Source organism: Melitaea cinxia, chromosome 5 (assembly GCF_905220565.1).
Source record: "Melitaea cinxia chromosome 5, ilMelCinx1.1, whole genome shotgun sequence".
Classification (NCBI taxonomy): Eukaryota; Metazoa; Arthropoda; class Insecta; order Lepidoptera; family Nymphalidae; genus Melitaea; species Melitaea cinxia.
Genome location: NC_059398.1, coordinates 18,387,749 through 18,399,228, shown reverse-complemented (window position 1 = coordinate 18,399,228; position 11,480 = coordinate 18,387,749). Strand labels below are relative to the sequence as shown.

General features: G+C 33.6%; 2 non-coding genes across 2 annotated transcripts; one reads left to right on the top strand and one right to left on the bottom strand.

Moving 5' to 3' along the window:
• Positions 1-484: 484 nt before the first annotated feature.
• Positions 485-566, bottom strand: Trnas-uga. The gene has a single exon. It is a non-coding gene; the product is annotated as a tRNA-Ser (tRNA).
• A 5,526-nt stretch (positions 567-6,092) lies between these two features.
• On the top strand, positions 6,093-6,174 carry Trnas-uga. Its single transcript has one exon. It is a non-coding gene; the product is annotated as a tRNA-Ser (tRNA).
• The last annotated feature ends 5,306 nt before the right edge of the window (positions 6,175-11,480 follow it).

The following is an 11,480-nucleotide window of genomic DNA, read 5'->3' as shown; positions in this document are numbered from 1 at the left end:
CGTTAATAACTTGTATTAAAACCTTTTTTGTTGACATTCCATTGGACACTCGAAGATAATTTTAAAGTATCCGTCCCTAATTAACAAAATATTTCTACGCGTTATTTAAAAACGAATCATTAGATATTAAAAAAAATTACTAAACAATTTTAACGAGTTTAAAAAAATACATACTTTAATTTACATCAATAAGTAATACAATTGAAGTAATTAAATAAATATTAAATTAAAAACGCATTATTAGATATATTCCTCGAAGTTACTCAAAGGGACCTCGATCAAATTTAAATGGTACCACACTGTGGTGCTTGAACCAGCTTCTGATTTAAAAAAAGAATCATCAAAATACAGCCAATAAAACGTTATAGATCAACCAAAACAATCGTTGAATGTTCTCAAATTTCGGACTGGTTGGTTGGAATTATTAAAAAGTATAATATATTGCGTCTTAAGTAAAAAGCGTATGTACATGCATAAAAATTACCGCTGAGGACAGGATTCGAACCTGCGCGGGTAGAACCCATTGGATTTCAAGTCCAACTCCTTAACCACTCGGACACCTCAGCTGTGAAGATTTTAATGAAATTACAAAACTTTATTTAATATTGGTATTTATTCAAGTGTATTCCAAAAATAATATTTGAATTGAAGAAGACATGTTCTGTTTTACGCAGCCATAACGTCACTACGTCCGCGCTAATTTTCTCTTGTTGTGGGATAGTACCGTAGACTTACAATGGCGAAATATGAACATAAACTATTCGTCAAGGAAGTAAACCATGTGCCAGCTAATTCATTCGTGAAGGAGAAATTTGAGCAGCGATCCAAGCCTTTACTTGTCACTCGACGCTAAAACGTGTGAAACAAACACAAGTGTTGCCCTACGAAGCTAAGCCTTACTATGTGAACTCACGAAAATTCTTATTAAAAAAAAAGAAAAAAAAGCAATTTTTTTTTATTTCATATGGATACACCAGCGATAGCAGTATAGTTATTAATAATTATTATTACCCTGTTGTCTAGTCCGAGTACAGTTACCATTACACGTGTACACAACATTAGGTATTTGTTCGGTTAAAACAATAAATCAATCAGCAAGCACACAAAATAATGATAATAATAAATAGCAAATAGTTAATTAAAAATTCTTGGATTACAGAATTTATAAAAAAGAAAAGAATTATAATTTATTTACACAAATTGTAATTCATTAGAGAGATATGTATTGATCAAAGAAATAAATTATTACGATTACAAGTCACCACTATGTATGCAAATATAATTTTCTTCTTAAAACTAAACAGTGTCATGAAAAATGTCAACGTCATGGTCAGTTAAATTATTATAAGCTTAATAATTCTATTAATTGGGGAGAATTGGCCTAGATTAGTCTTAGAGAAATTTCATATTATATTCAATTTTTTTAAGACTAATAATAAAAATATGTCTATCGAGATCTATAATTTGTTCTCTTTGATTTCGGTGTAATAGTGTCCAGCTCCAATGAAATTCTATTTGATTCAATAAAATGTTTTTAACTGAGGTAGGGCACAGCAGGAATTTCCTGCTCAAAATATGGAGCAGCCCGACTGGGGTAGTACCTCGACCTTACAGAAGATCACAGCTAAATAATACTGTTTTCAAGCAGTATTGTGTTCCTGTTGGTGAGTAAGGTGACCCGAGCTCCTGGGGGATTGGGGATTGGGTCGGCAACGCGCTTGCGATGCTTCTGGTGATGCAGGCGTCTATAAGCTACGATAATCGCTTACCATCAGGTGAGCCGTACGCTTGTTTGCCGACCTAGTGACATAAAAAAAAGAAAAAAAAATATTTGATGAAACTGTTATTAAAACATTCTATGTATATTACGTCACGTGAGTCCTGAACGAGTAATTAATGAGAAATGGACCTTTAGTACGACTTCAATATCGGGAATGCATCTCAATGATGCATCTCAAGCAAATGTAACGCCTTAAGGCGCTGCATGTTTTCGTGTACCATCATTCAGATCGGCCCTGCGACCTGAATGCTTTATGCGATGTTTATACAAACTGACAAACTGATAGATGATCACTAATGTTGCACATCTCGACGCGATTCTACTCCTAATGGAAAAGTCTTTATTATTGACGTAATATTTAGTAATTTAGAACTTTAGAGTCAGAATAAGAAGGGGCGCTAGATCATTTGAATGAAACCAAACTACCCAATCCTTTGTTGATTAGACTTAAATATTATGTTTAAAATTTACGATATTTGATCGTAATCTATATATTAATACGTGAAGCAAAAGCTTTGTACCCGTTTTTACGAAAATCGCGCGGACGGAGTATTAAATTTCGCACACTTGTAGTTTATATAGAGAAGGAGTACAGACTGCTAATATTTTTTTAATTGTGCAAAAAAATACAATAAATTAATTAAATTCTTACTTAAAAATCTTCTTTAAAATTCTTCCTCCTCTCTTCCCGTGCGTGTCGTAAGAGGTGTCTAAAAATCTAGATGGGCAGCAGCGTCTTCGGTGCACCTTCGGGTAGCTATATTAATTAGTCGGATGTTACTTATAAAACAAGCATTAAATTCCACTACCACTTTGGAACTTAAAAAGCCGACTGATGGCGGGATAGCCACCCAACTGCTGGCTTCGAAATATACAGGCCGAAGACGGGCACCAGCGTCTTCGGTGCGACAAAGCCAGCCCTGCGGTCACCAACCCGCCTGCCTAGCGTGGTGATTATGGGCAAAACACATGAGAGAACTTGTAGAGGACGTACCTACGTCTAGCAGTGGACTACGATAGACTACAGTGTGTGTGTGTGTGTGTGTGTGTGTGTTTGTGTGTGTAAATTAATAAAAAATAGATTACACACACTATACCATGTACATATTTTACACACACGCGCATAATATTATAGTATTTTTTTTCGACCACAAGCCGACCACTAGTGATATTAATACTCGATCTTATTTTTTTTTTTTTTTTTTTGTTTATTTTAATTAACTTTCAAAACAAAAATATTAATTATAATAATTATATTATAAACATTTTTGAATATCATATCAAAAATTGACCGCTCCAGCGGGATTCGAACCCGCGTCTTCGACATACCGTGTCGACGCTCTAGCCAATTAAGCTATGGAACGATATACTCGCCAGAGCGAAACTTTTGATATGATGATTTTTACTTTCGGTTTAAGCGAACCGTGGCGCCGTCTATAGTGAGTTCTTTACAGAGACTCGTAACTATTCAAAGTTTCATATTACAATGAAAATCTTTGACAGGAGACGACACCATGCTATTTTTAATATGTACGATTTTTATTTTTGTGTTACCCACAATTAGGAATTCTAAACATTTTTGAATATCATATCAAAAATTGACCGCTCCAGCGGGATTCGAACCCGCGTCTTCGACATACCGTGTCGACGCTCTAGCCAATTAAGCTATGGAACGATATACTCGCCAGAGCGAAACTTTTGATATGATGATTTTTACTTTCGGTTTAAGCGAACCGTGGCGCCGTCTATAGTGAGTTCTTTACAGAGACTCGTAACTATTCAAAGTTTCATATTACAATGAAAATCTTTGACAGGAGACGACACCATGCTATTTTTAATATGTACGATTTTTATTTTTGTGTTACCCACAATTAGGAATTCTAAACATTTTTGAATATCATATCAAAAATTGACCGCTCCAGCGGGATTCGAACCCGCGTCTTCGACATACCGTGTCGACGCTCTAGCCAATTAAGCTATGGAACGATATACTCGCCAGAGCGAAACTTTTGATATGATGATTTTTACTTTCGGTTTAAGCGAACCGTGGCGCCGTCTTAAATTAGCATGGTGTCGTCTCCTGTCAAAGATTTTCATTGTAATATGAAACTTTGAATAGTTACGAGTCTCTGTAAAGAACTCACTATAGACGGCGCCACGGTTCGCTTAAACCGAAAGTAAAAATCATCATATCAAAAGTTTCGCTCTGGCGAGTATATCGTTCCATAGCTTAATTGGCTAGAGCGTCGACACGGTATGTCGAAGACGCGGGTTCGAATCCCGCTGGAGCGGTCAATTTTTGATATGATATTCAAAAATGTTTAGAATTCCTAATTGTGGGTAACACAAAAATAAAAATCGTACAATTATATTATAATTATAATAATTCGGTATTTTAAAAATTCCGTCCGCCATAAGAAAAAACAAAACAAAAAAAACCGTAAAACAAATAAAAAAAAAATAAGCCGTAAGCATAAAACTATAATATACGTATGATTTGTTTAAAGTATTGTTTAAGTATGTAATTAAGCTAGCAGAACGAACTGTTTTATGTAGCTAACGGTACCTTTATTGATTATTACAGCTTACAGCGCAACTACTGAGAACGAGTCAATACGAATTAGTTGTCAATGACTACTGGCTTCTGCGCTAACGGTCACAGGTTCAATGCTCGCGAGTTGCAAATATTTGACTCGATATTTTATCGCCGTTTGCTTCGTATCTGCTAATTTCTCAACAAATAAGTACAATATAAATCAGCCTTTCTCAAAGTGTGCGATAACGCCCCCTTGTGGGCGCTGCAGGCCTAAAGAGGGTAAGAGACTCAAAAAAAAATGGTGACGTTATGAAGAGGCTTGGGGGGGGGCGATTTAAATCATCCTTCACATTCGTTTTTATACTAGAATCGATTATGTTTGTTTTATTTTGAATAAAAGATCTCTGTCCAAATACTATAAAGTTGCGATTCAATAATCATTCTCATTGGCAGGTGTAGCCCGTAAGAGTTAACTTGAAACCTGAGCGCCGCTGTGTACTACCGACTGCGCTCGGGTCTCAGGGTTATAGTAAAAGTCTCGTCTAGAATCAATGTTTAATCTCCGCTAATACATATAGCTCGAGGGCTAAGCGGGCAGCAGCGTCTTTTGTCTTCTTCTGTGAAAGCCTAAGAGTAACTATTGTGTGAGATATCTTTATGACTTATGTGCTGGTTAAATATCCTCATATATATATATATATATATATATACTAGCTGTACCCGCGACTTCATCCGCGTGGAATTTAACACAAAAAATATTGTTCAGTTAGCAGAGTTATGAAATGAAAAATTTCTAAAATAATGTAGCCTAAGTTACTCGTTATTCCCAAAAATTCGAAAGTCCCGTCAAAATCGGTCCAGCCGTTTCAGAGATTAGCTGGAACAAACAGACAGACAAAAATTGTAAAAAATGTTATTTTGGTATACGAGTATGTACCGCGAATCCATCCATATGCGTTTAGTTAAAATCGGTTATTTTAATATTACAAACAGACACTCCAATTTTATTTATTTTTATAGATCACATTAGAACTGATGATAAGCAGATGCTTTACAAAGACAGTGTACGTGTGACAGGTCACAACCAGGTTTTTTGGGTTAGAATGGGTTTAATAAAAACCGAAAGGTCGATTATTTAACAAATCTTTTAGATATTTAAGAGAATAGTAATAAGAAATACCATGTCGGTATTCTTATAATAAGAAATCTTTTCTGTACCCTAATATTTACTAAAAGTGGACATTCAAACTATGTTACGAGTACGTTTGACGACATTGAGTATAACCAGACGTTTGCCTTTTAATTAGTCTAGAAATCTGTCACGTTATTATGATTCACAATGTATTATGAACATGATTCACTACACGTAAAAATTGGCAATTTGGTGTTTTAAAGTTTTTTTTTTTAACTATTTTTTTAGAATATATCAGGACATTCTATTGCCTCTGTGGTATCTGTAATTTAGGATTGCGATTTTTCGATACCTGAACGCTACTTTTTTATTTATTTATTTCAAGACACTGAAAGTGAATCTTTAATAGTACTCGTAAAACTAATTTTTAACATAATGCGTATTTTTTGATTATTATACATCATTTATCTGTATTATATATCTATATTACATAACCTTACTTACTTTTAAATATATTCTATATATATTTTAAATAATGAAAACATTTTGAATATGCAAATTTGTTGTAGGTACCTACCTAATGAAATATAAAAAAAAAAAACAAATTCGGAACCAACTGCTAATTTTCACCTCTATTCTCCACAGCTGAGGTGTCCGAGTGGTTAAGGAGTTGGACTTGAAATCCAATGGGTTCTACCCGCGCAGGTTCGAATCCTGTCCTCAGCGGCTTTTTTATCTTTTATGCATACCTTTAACCTTTATTCCTTTTTTTACCTTTTTTTATTAACCTTTTTTTCACTTGTATTATTTTAAAACTCAATTAAAATAATCGTAATGTTATATAGTAATTTTATTAGTATTGATACCACATAATAAAATTTGCATATTTGTCCTAATTCCGAGAGTATACACAAAGTGTTAAAGGAAAAAGGGCTTTCCTTTGCCTAAACATTAAGAAGTGTTCAGGGTAGTTCAGAGATAGAAGCAGGAAAACTTAAACAGTAAATTAAAAAAAAAACGCATTGCGTTACAAACTTTTAATAATAGTAATAATATTTAGTACAATATAACCGTAGCAAAGTGGTTTTTTGCCGTCCGGGGTCCACCGAAAATTTGCCGCCTCTACCCTTTTTTTTTACTAAATTAATCTAACACACTCATCGCAAAAAAAGATTATTATGTTCATCAACCAACTTCAAGAAAACCTAATTTTCACCTTGACGAAAAGGAGGAGGAATTTTTTTGTCAATTGATAAAATCGTGGTGATTTTATCGACCCTCTTTCGCATACGTCCCGGGGCCATGTCTCCTCGGTAAGCTAGGCAGAATATAATCTTTTATAAGACTGACACTACCTTTTCTACAAATTCATATTATTATTTTTTTCAGCGCCGTACGTGTCAGAATAGTACCCAAAGATTGTTTGGAGCTAATTGTTTTTCTAGCGATAAGACCGCCTAACAACAACGTTCTTGGTTGCTAATAATTCTGATTTATTCCTTTCTGGTGTATATCAAAAAAATATTGTTATTTTTATTATAATGGCTAAAGAAACAATGCAAGTTTTTGAATAGATATATTTGCTGAGAAAAAAGGTCAGGCGCAGTCATAATAGTCCAAATTTTATTAAACTATGGAGTGTAGAAGAAAGGAGCACCATCTTATATGAGAATTCAGCTGAAAATTTTCTTCTTTTTTCAACACTCCATATAATAAGCCCATGATGACGTCAAAAGTTGATTGATTGATTGGTTTAATGCTCTCGGTAGAGAGTACTTTAATCTTGGTTTAGCTTTCAGTTGTACCAAAGTAGCACGGTTGATTCCGCCAACGTCACGTAGAGTGGAGAAACGTCAAAAGTTATTTACCGCTGTCAAACCATAGATCAAGTAAAAAAAAATAGATAACGCACTTAGAACAAAAAAGTGAAGCCACTTTTTTAAATATGTGTGAGTGAGTGAAGTGTTGACACTTTTTAAAAAAAGTCCCTGAAAATTTTATTAAATGGGATTAAATACAATTAATTTAATATAGGTAAAATGGGTATGCGAAAATAAAAATCTGTTTATAGTTTTAAATATATTTACTCCTTTTTTTGCTTCAAATTGTTAAATAAATCTATTGCAGCCATGTTTTGATTTAATGAATTATATAAATGTATCAATAAAAATTGCGTTTTTAAGTAATTGATGATTCCTCTGAAGGGCAAGTTCCTGTTTTAAAGACGTCTAACTCTTTGCTGTAATGATTTAATTTTTTTACATTTTTTTTAAATAAAGTTCCTTTTTTTTAACTTTTCTCTTAGTTTATGTTTTCTAGGTGTATCAAAGATTGAATCTTGGTTAACGACTAATTTTAGACTCATCCGGTAGGTCCTAGAACAAAAAATTCAACATTAAAATACCTAGTAGTAAGTAGTAGTATATACGTGATGGTACTCTGCGAAGTCCACGTTTTGTACCGTACATGTCAGCTTTATCAAAATGGTTTGAACAAACCACACTAGATGAGGATGGCTGTCGTTGTAGTTCATTTCAGCTCAGTCGCACAGCAGCTACCTATTCTATCTATCTCCTATTAAAATATTCGTTGGAAACCAAAAATCATGATATTTAGTAGTAAAATATGAGTAGTCAATTCACAAATTTAAACAGATACAAACGAGTTAAAAATTCATATTGACTTCAATTTAGGTAAAACATAAAATCACACGATAAAAAAAAACCACAATAATGATGTCCACTTTCTACTTAAGTATTTTTCTATGATTGCCTACAATTTACTTACCCGCATTTTGGGCTAATGGATATAAAAATTACTGGTAACACTCCCTCGGTACGTCATTTCGGAACATCCAAATTATAAGTTCCGAACAAAGAGCAACACGGAGGGGAGTAGCCATGTACAGGCGTTCCCCTCTGTCAAGGTATAAGGCCAAATGGCCATATGCGTACAATAAAACTAGTTGCAGCCGCACTGATCACTAGACTAAATCTAGTTGCGCGATTGAATCAACGTCCTTCAAAAAATGCCAAATTGTTCTGTTTTTTGCTTCAAAAAAAGATCTGCCACGTCAAATTTACTAAAACGTGGCGTTACATTTCATACGTAAGTATTTTTTAATCACATTATTACTTATATACTACTTTTAAACCTTTTTTAAACTTAAAAATTACAAATATTATCGGTCGTGTTGACTCGATTTGTTTACCAACATAGGCCGCTCGCCCTCATACAATATGCGGATCGGTCGAGCGACTGATCGGAGTCTATTTCCGAGAAGTCACTGTCGCCGAGCGATAGTGTTGTTACCGGTTTTTTTGTAGATAGTTATCGATAAAAACGGCAAAGGCAAAAGAGGTGACAGACATTTTTGAGATCTTGATTTATTTATAATATAATATTGCTAGCTTTTTTTAATAAACATAGTTATATAATAAAATTGCATTAAATTAAATATAATACGCGTATTACGAGTATTAATACATTTTACTAGAATTACCTAATGTGAACTTCGACCATAATGTTTTATATAAAAATTTGGCAGGTTTTCTGAAAATCCAAATTTAAGGGATACATGGAAAAAAATTGTAATAACATACAGACCTGAACGCCCACAAAAAATAGTGTAATTTGTTCAGATCATTTCAATACCACTAACTTTCAAGTGTTGGCGAACAATAGAAGGATTAGTCGAGGGCACCAAACCAACACTAACGCCACACTGTTTTTGTCCCGTAAGTTTTTTTTTTTTTTTGTCTCATGTACAAGGTAATCAAGATATGGTTCACCTTTGTCATAGTAGTGAAACGAAACTTAGATTTGTCAACTTTGAAAATTAACAATGTTAAATCCATCCTTTCAGAGTCATCAACAAATCATTCAATCTAGCAGATGACAGGCTATCTTATGCATAGGCATCTTATGATGCCATTAGTGCTACGCTCCCTATTCCTGATTCGTTGACATTACAGTGTACATCATCAACTCCTCAAAATGTGGGTTAATTTTAAATCGTTTATTGTAGACTGGCATCGTTTGGCACAACAATGTTGCACCAAACGTATTGTGACATAATTATTATAGTTAGACATATGCTGTCGCGACACTTTTTAACCGACTTCCAAAAAGGGAGGAGGGTCTCAATTCGAGTGTATTTTTTTATTTATGTTACTTCAGAACTTTTGACTGGGTGGACCAATTTTGATAATTTTTAATTTAATAGAAAACTGATGTTTATCATGTGGTTGCGCTTAAATTTCATCGAGATCTGATAACATATTTTTGAGTAACCTTTGATAACGCGTATATATTACATATATTGTATTACCTGTCGATGTAATTGAAGTCAGTTTTTTTTTTTTCGTTTGCGAGCAAATACAATTATAGTAGATAATGATGTATTCTAGAACGTCTTACTACATTTTGTATTTCTATTATCATTAGTTTTTGCAGCGCACGCAATGTAAGGAATTTTTTAGGATATTTTTTTATCCCTTGGGTTACATTATTGGAGTTTTAGTAAAGATCCCTAATATTTTAAAAAATATAGTATAACCTATGTCGCTTAAGGATAGTGTAGCTTCTCAACGATGAAATAATTTTTTGAATCGGTCCAATAGTTTCGGAGCCTATTCAATGCTAACAAACAAACAATCAAATCTTTACTCTTTATAATCGTTTATTTTACATGAAGATGTTTGATTTGTAGTATATAATAAATTAAGTCTATTTTTATAATAATATCTTACTTTTGTATCACTTTAAAAACATTATTTCCTTAACCGAGTAGTTGAATTTATCGATAATGCATATCGACAGTTGTTACAACCACGGCTGTTAGCAACTTTTCAGTGTAGTTGCGGCGTGTCATTATACTGTAATGACATAGAATGTATCTATGTGTGTGTGAAAAATGTAAGTGTGATTTTAATTTAGTATGTGTGAGTTTCGTAGTGACAGACGATTATTTTTGTGTGGGAATTAGATAAAGTGTGCATGTGTGTAATTTCCCCCCGCAAAAAATGACAGAAAGTTTTGTATCGGTAACAAACGCAATGGCCACTCCCCTCCGTGTTGCTCTATGGTTCCGAATAACCTCAATATTATTTTGGAATAACAAGAAATATAAAGTTTTGTTTGTACTTACGTGTGAAACGATATTTCTTCAGACATTTTATTCACTTTGGTATTGTTTTTGCACCATTTAATTACACAAGAACGGCATTTTGAAGGCAAAATTACTGTACGAGGCCCCGTGAGATACTAACGAAAATGAGCGTAGTTTGATGCATATGTGTGCGTGAGCGCGTGTGTTTACTTGAAGGAGCCGAATTTTGTGGCTTCAGTAACAACAAAGGCCGCGCATTATCTACTTTTTTTACTTCATCTATGTGTCAAACCGAAAAACTTCATAGAGCGGGGTGAACTTCAATATTTTCGATTTTGGTGTTTACTACTTATGCATACATCTTAATATATAAAAATCTCATATCACAATGTTTGTCCGCGATGAACTCTTAAAGTACTTAACCGATTTTAATCAAATTTGTACACCGTGTGCAGTTTGATCCAACTTGAAAAATAGGATATATTTTGTTTTGATATATGTAATTATTATATTTAAGAAAAAAAATAAAGCGAAACGAAGTTTGCCAGGTCAGCTAGTATTTTATATAAAACGAAACATTCTTTAAGACACTAATTCTTAAATGGCATTATGTACATTAAATCGGTATATCAGTAAATACATGTCTAATTGGCAGATTGTCTAATTAGTCTGTGGTCACAAAATAATCTATGAACGTTGTTTTTCGTGATGGCAGTTGCGGATTTGTGGCTGGTGTGATGTTTTGGTTTTTTTTGTAAGATATAACTCCTTGTCATTATAACCAATGCAAGGTTTTTTAACACATGGAATCTTATACGTATCCTGCAATCGAAAAAATGACAGTGTCTCTATAAAAATAAAGTGCTGTGGGGTGAATTAAATATTATGTCCGATGATAATTCGAGGACGTGAACATCATAAA